Genomic DNA, 7,195 nt, shown 5'->3' with positions numbered 1-7,195 from the left:
TGGTGCACTAATGTAGGATTCGGGAAGGGAGGTTGGTCTTTACAGGAGTGTCAAGGTCTTATAGGTCCCAAGCAAGAGGTAGTATATAATTGCAGACTTGTTAAAGCTGAAAAAATGTAACGAAAATAAACCCAAAATTCAAGAAATATGCATTTGTAAAGAGTTTGTAGTAGAATATAGTAACATAGTAACATAGTAACATAGTAAGTTGGGTTGAAAAAAGACATACGTCCATCAAGTTCAACCATAATGCCTATACCTAACCTGCCTAACTACAAGTTGATCCAGAGGAAGGCAAAAAACCCCATCTGAAGCCTCTCTAATTTGCCTCAGAGGGGAAAAAATTCCTTCCTGACTCCAAGATGGCAATCGGACCAGTCCCTGTATCAACTTGTACTAAGAGCTATCTCCCATAACCGTGTATTCTGATATGTCTGATTATACCCTTGGATACAACTGTACACTAAAAACATTAGTTTGTTTGTGTAGAAGATTTTCTATTAAAGATAGAAGTATTTCCCCTTTATTTTTTCTGAAATGTATCTGGTCTTGCCTCTGAGCCTATGGATTTACTACATTTCTTGGCAAAAGGCTTTTTTCTTGATACCAGGAAGTTCGCCCCATTAGGATCACTCCTTGCTCACATATATCTATAGTCCATTTGATAGACACCAGATGATGATGGGACTCACATCACCAAGGTATGTTACCCAGAGGCTCATATCCATGGAATGAGATATTTTTCTATCTGCCTAGTTAATCTATGACTCAACTTGAGAAAAATCTGCAGACTTTAGTTCAAAGTCTCTTTTATACACATTCTAACTGGATTCTTTAAAAAAGTTCTGTTCTAAACAACCTGCTTGCCGATATATATGTATTTCTTCAGTATTTGTTTTTTTCAGAGCCTCTTCTCATTCTTTTCCTGTTTTTCTGGCGTTTTCTGCTCATTTTCCTTTGATCAAGCAATGCAAATTGAACCTAAAACGGAGAAAAGGATCATCATTTTTGTAGACTGGACATTAAAAAAACTGCATCAAATGATTACAATGACATGTATATATTACAACATTATGGGATTTTGGGAAGCAATCTCATGCTGATAGGTGCCCTTTAAGCAGGGAGGCCCGATATATGGAACCCATACACTATATTCAAGAGCACTTGTAAACATTACACTGGTTTTTTTTTTTGCTTCATACTATACGATATTTCATGGACTTGCTCACAGTCAGTTTTTGTTACTTGATCTGCCATAAGCCATGTACAAACTGAACAAGCAGCATGGGACAATACTACACACTGAATTAGTAGGAATTTTTCCCGGAATCCTGACAGCCCAGTCCGACCCTGGAAATGTGCTGCAAAAGCTGCTGATTTAGGGCTGATTTATTGAAAATTTTTGCAAAAACCTAGTCCTGCCCATCTATTCCACTTCCTGCTCTCTATTCCCAGGCTGTGCAGGGGAGCCGGCATTACTCATTATTGCCTAGAAGAGCTGGAGAAGCTGGAGGAGATTTTAGTTATACTTTATATCTCCTTCAATTCGTTCATTAATCTGCTAGCGTCTATTGGTATGCATTTACTATAGCGTGTGTTTACGTTTTATAATAATAATGATCCTTTTCAGAGTTATCAGTAAAAGGTCAAGTTTAGATTAATGAAACCTGAAACTAAAAAGCCTACTTGTTTTTTGGGGGTTCTCTGCCCCCGGCAATCAGACCAATCAGAGAATCTTAGTTTTATTGCAGCCCTCAGGCTCAGAACAACTCTCTAGTTGCAACTGCTTAGTTACCCTAGCAACAAGGAATCCATTTTGTAATTATTAGACAATTCAGAATGGACTTAATAGAAATGTCTAATTGATGTTAAAATGTAAACATGTCTTGAAAGAGGCACTGTAAAAATGTAAATAATCAAAAAGACACTAAGTAAAACAAAGAAAAAAACAGTTGTAAAACTACTATGAGTTAATTTTGGGGTGAACTATGCCTTTCATGCATTTTTTGCTGCATTTCAATGTGTTTATTTTTTTTTTATTTAAAATGCTTTCCTAACCAATTGGAAAGGCCAGATATGAAAAGATCTGTTAGCAACAAATGCCCTAAAACCTTAGTTTTAGATAATAATTTAGAGCTGTCTGCCCCAACCAATAGTGATTTAAAATTCCTGGCTTATCCCTTTAAACTGGACACATAAAAGGGATTCTGTGATGGAAAAACATGGTTTTTAGAAAATGCATCAGGCTAGATATACTTTTAGTTTCCCAGGTGCCCTCAGTTATGTGACTTGTGCTCTGATAAACTTCAGTCACACTTTACTGCTGCTCTGCAGGTTGGTGTGATATCACCCCTCCCTTTCCCCCCCAGCCGATCAGCAGAACAATGGGAAGGTAGCAAGATAACAGTTACATCTGCACTGCAAAAATGCTCCCATTCCCCCCTAGTGTTACATATAAGAATAACACTCAATAGTAAAAATCCAAGTCCAGCTCAGCCAAGTCATGACTCCTTCAGTTACACTAAATAGGAGCAACAATAGCTTTTCTAAAATTAGTTCTATTCTATAGTGTTGGCTCCATATAAAAGTTTTGACTCAGGCACAATGCACTGGGATGGCTGCCTACACACCAATATTACAGCTAAAAAAAATTGTTGGTTCAAGAATAAAATTTTTAATGTGACCAGTATAATATACAGGTATGGGATCCCTTATACGGAAACCCGTTATCCAGAGAGCTCCGAATTACGGAAAGGCTGTCTCCCATAGACTCCATTATAAGCAAATAATTCTAATTTTTAAAAATGATTCCCTTTTTCTCTGTAGAAATAAAACAGTACCTTGTACTTGAGCCAACTAAGATATAATTAATCCTTATTGGATGCAAAACAATCCAATTGGCTTTGATTAATGTTTTATTGATTTTTTTAGTAGACTTAAGGTATGGAGATCCAAATTACAGAAAGACCCTTTTTCTGGAATACCCTTGGTCCTGAGCATTCTGGATAACGGATCCCATTCCTGTAGTAATAAAAAACTATAACACCATAAAAATCATGACAGAATCCATTTAAATGTCCTAAATGTAATATCTAGTCATTCTTTTAAATGAAGAAAAATACAGTTTAAAAACACATTAAATATGCAGATATCATTCTGCATTATTTAAGAAAGTTGCCAAACATACAGCAATGCTGGGCAAGAAGAGTTACTAGTGAATTTGCAATCCCTGCAGCTCTGCCGATTACATATTTTAAAACTGTCCGGAAACCACAGGATTATCTGGTAACCCAAGGCATAAGGATTGTATGCATCCGGATTTCAAGGGATAAGATGACAACTATACTTATGGTAAATAAATGTTTTTTCCATTGATCCATGTGTGGTAGGATACTGAGCTGTTGCTTACTAAAACTATGCACTGTGTGTGCAACCTTTCTCTTAGCATTGCTCACAGTGCTTTTACCTCTCTATTAATAATGAGCACCTATTAAATGAGTTTGTAGAGCCCTACATATAGCTTAGCAATACTGTACATTGTAATTAGCTAATGTAGCCACAACTTTTGAAAAAGTGAGATTACCAAACCTTTGTAATTAACTTTAATAAGCAATCTCAAATATAACATCTATTAGAAACTAGTTTTTATGATTGAACTATCAACATATCTGTATTCTACTGAAACTAGATAAACCATGTTTTGCCAGGACTGCTTCCAAAAAGTTTCCAATTTCATAAAGTCTCAGACAGGGATTTAAAATAGACCCTTGTATTTCAAGTACACAGAGGCCCAAGCAGCCCCCCACCAGCCCACTAAATAGTGACTTTCTATGGCATCTTACAGCAGCCCCTCTGGCATTTGCCAGAAGCCACAGATTGCCAGTCCAGGCCTGCTCCCTATTAGATTCATAGTAAAGTAAAAATGGCCATCTCCAGTGCCAACAGTACTTGTACTGTATGGGATTTATCTGGAAGCCTTTTATGCAGAAAGGTCTGAATTATGAGTAGACCATGTCCCATGGAGTCCATTATAAGCAAATCCTAGGTAAACAAGCTGCTGTGTAGCCATGGGGGCAGCCACATATTGTGAAAAAAAGGAGAAAAGGCACAGGTTACTTAGTAGATAATAGAAAAGATCTGTAGAACACAATGGGATTCTACCTGCTTATCTGTTACCTGCCTGTGCCTTTTCTCCTTCTTTCAGACTGAATGGCTGCCCCCATGGCTACACAGCAGCTTATTTGTCTAAACTATAGTAGTATTACTGAAGCAAACACACCAGTTTTACCAGTACAGGGCGAAAGTATGTTATATTTCCATTATCTAGAAAACCCCAGGTATTTTGTATAATGGATCCCATACCTGTATCACCTTAACAACAACAGCCCTGTGCTACTAAAGACAGACTTTGACATGCAATGCACCTACTGTCCACATTTATTTAAGACAGGCCGTTTCTACCTGTTCTGCTAAAGGTTAAGAACCTGTTGCCAACTCTTGGCTTAATTGGTGATCTGTTTTATATGGTCCAACTGCACAAAACACTGTATCCCTGGATTTCCATGTGCCATTTAGGACTGCCAACTCTTTCTAATATTTCTCACCTCTCCTGCTATTGTAAATGTAGGACATCAACAACAACTGGGAGTATATGGCTGCTATAAATACCAAATTAACAATAATTACATGTAAAAACGTGCTCATATTTTCCAATGTCATACATAAACATATCAGTTCAGGCTGCCTTTGAGATATATATATATAGAATGCTTGGGTGTCATGAATTTCATTAGATAAGTGGTATTTCTGTAATTTGAAGCACTATAATTTTAGACTACTAAAAAAATAAATTTTTTCTGATCAGCATGGATGTAAGATAGCTTAGCTAACAACAAGAACATGATACCATATTATTATAGAGGAAGGGTAAATCAATCATGAATTAAGAACTGTTTGTTTAAATGGTGTATTATAGCAAATAACATTTATCAGTTACATTTAGCAACAGCAATTTAATTTAGCAAATAGCAAGAATATCAAGGGCAGAAAATATGTTTTCACCCCATGATTCACCCTAATCAAATCCATAAAATCATGTGACTTTAAGCTTTGGACAACTAAGACAACGGGGCCCATTCATTAAACCACATTTATTTTTTTGACTAACTTATAGAACTTTTCGTAATGACTATGATAATTTAGTTAAAATTCCACTACTTTTTTGTGGTTTTCGTTAACTTCCACAAAAGTCGTATTTTTTGCAAAGACTATTTTGGAATTCATTCAAGCTTCGGTATTGTGACTATCTTTTGGCCAAGTTAGAGCTGCAGAGTGCCATTGAGCCCTATGGGAGACTTTCCTTGGGCCGGGTTGGAGCTGCAGAGTGCCATTGAGCCCTATGGGAGACTTTCCTTGGGCCGGGTTGGAGCTGCAGAGTGCCATTGAGCCCTATGGGAGACTTTCCTTGGGCCAGGTTGGAGCTGCAGAGTGCCATTGAGCCCTATGGGAGACTTTCCTTGGGCCGGGTTGGAGCTGCAGAGTGCCATTGAGCCCTATGGGAGGCTTTCCTTGGGCCGGGTTGGAGCTGCAGAGTGCCATTGAGCCCTATGGGAGACTTTCCTTGGGCCAGGTTGGAGCTGCAGAGTGCCATTGAGCCCTATGGGAGACTTTCCTTGGGCCAGGTTGGAGCTGCAGAGTGCCATTGAGTCCTATGGGAGACTTTCCTTGGGCCGGGTTGGAGCTGCAGAGTGCCATTGAGCCCTATGGGAGACTTTCCTTGGGCCAGGTTGGAGCTGCAGAGTGCCATTGAGCCCTATGGGAGACTTTCCTTGGGCCGGGTTGGAGCTGCAGAGTGCCATTGAGCCCTATGGGAGACTTTCCTTGGGCCGGGTTGGAGCTGCAGAGTGCCATTGAGCCCTATGGGAGACTTTCCTTGGGCCGGGTTGGAGCTGCAGAGTGCCATTGAGCCCTATGGGAGACTTTCCTTGGGCCGGGTTGGAGCTGCAGAGTGCCATTGAGCCCTATGGGAGACTTTCCTTGGGCCGGGTTGGAGCTGCAGAGTGCCATTGAGCCCTATGGGAGACTTTCCTTGGGCCGGGTTGGAGCTGCAGAGTGCCATTGAGCCCTATGGGAGACTTTCCTTGGGCCAGGTTGGAGCTGCAGAGTGCCATTGAGCCCTATGGGAGACTTTCCTTGGGCCAGGTTGGAGCTGCAGAGTGCCATTGAGCCCTATGGGAGACTTTCCTTGGGCCAGGTTGGAGCTGCAGAGTGCCATTGAGCCCTATGGGAGACTTTCCTTGGGCCAGGTTGGAGCTGCAGAGTGCCATTGAGCCCTATGGGAGACTTTCCTTGGGCCAGGTTGGAGCTGCAGAGTGCCATTGAGCCCTATGGGAGACTTTCCTTGGGCCAGGTTGGAGCTGCAGAGTGCCATTGAGCCCTATGGGAGACTTTCCTTGGGCCAGGTTGGAGCTGCAGAGTGCCATTGAGCCCTATGGGAGACTTTCCTTGGGCCAGGTTGGAGCTGCAGAGTGCCATTGAGCCCTATGGGAGACTTTCCTTGGGCCAGGTTGGAGCTGCAGGGTGCCATTGAGTCCTATGGGAGACTTTCCTTGGGCCGGGTTGGAGCTGCAGAGTGCCATTGAGCCCTATGGGAGACTTTCCTTGGGCCAGGTTGGAGCTGCAGAGTGCCATTGAGCCCTATGGGAGACTTTCCTTGGGCCAGGTTGGAGCTGCAGAGTGCCATTGAGCCCTATGGAAGGCTTCCAAAATCATGCATTGAAGGTTTCAAAGCCAGAAAGGTTTGCGTGACATTTATGAACGTTCGGATCCGAAAATTTTGTGACTTCCGGAACGCGACCACAAATTTTCATACGACCGATAAGAGAATTTTCGTGACATTTTCAAACATCAGAAACTATTGTGGTTACTCTGATTTTTTTGCTATCGTGATTTTAACCACAAAAAATCGTGGTTTAATGAATGGGCTCCAACATGTTTTTATTAATATACAGGTATGGGACCTATTATCCAGAATGAAAGGGTCTGGGGGTATTCCGTATAAGGGGTCTTTAAGTCATTTTGTTCTCCATACCTTAAGATTACTAAAAAACATGAAAACATGAAATAAACCCAATAGGATTGTTTTGCCTCCAATGAAGATTAATTATACCTTAGTTGTGATCAGCTACAAGGTACT

The sequence above is a fragment of the Xenopus tropicalis genome, chromosome 1, assembly GCF_000004195.4.
Source record: "Xenopus tropicalis strain Nigerian chromosome 1, UCB_Xtro_10.0, whole genome shotgun sequence".
Lineage (NCBI taxonomy): Eukaryota > Metazoa > Chordata > Amphibia > Anura > Pipidae > Xenopus > Xenopus tropicalis.
This window is presented reverse-complemented; position numbering follows the sequence as displayed.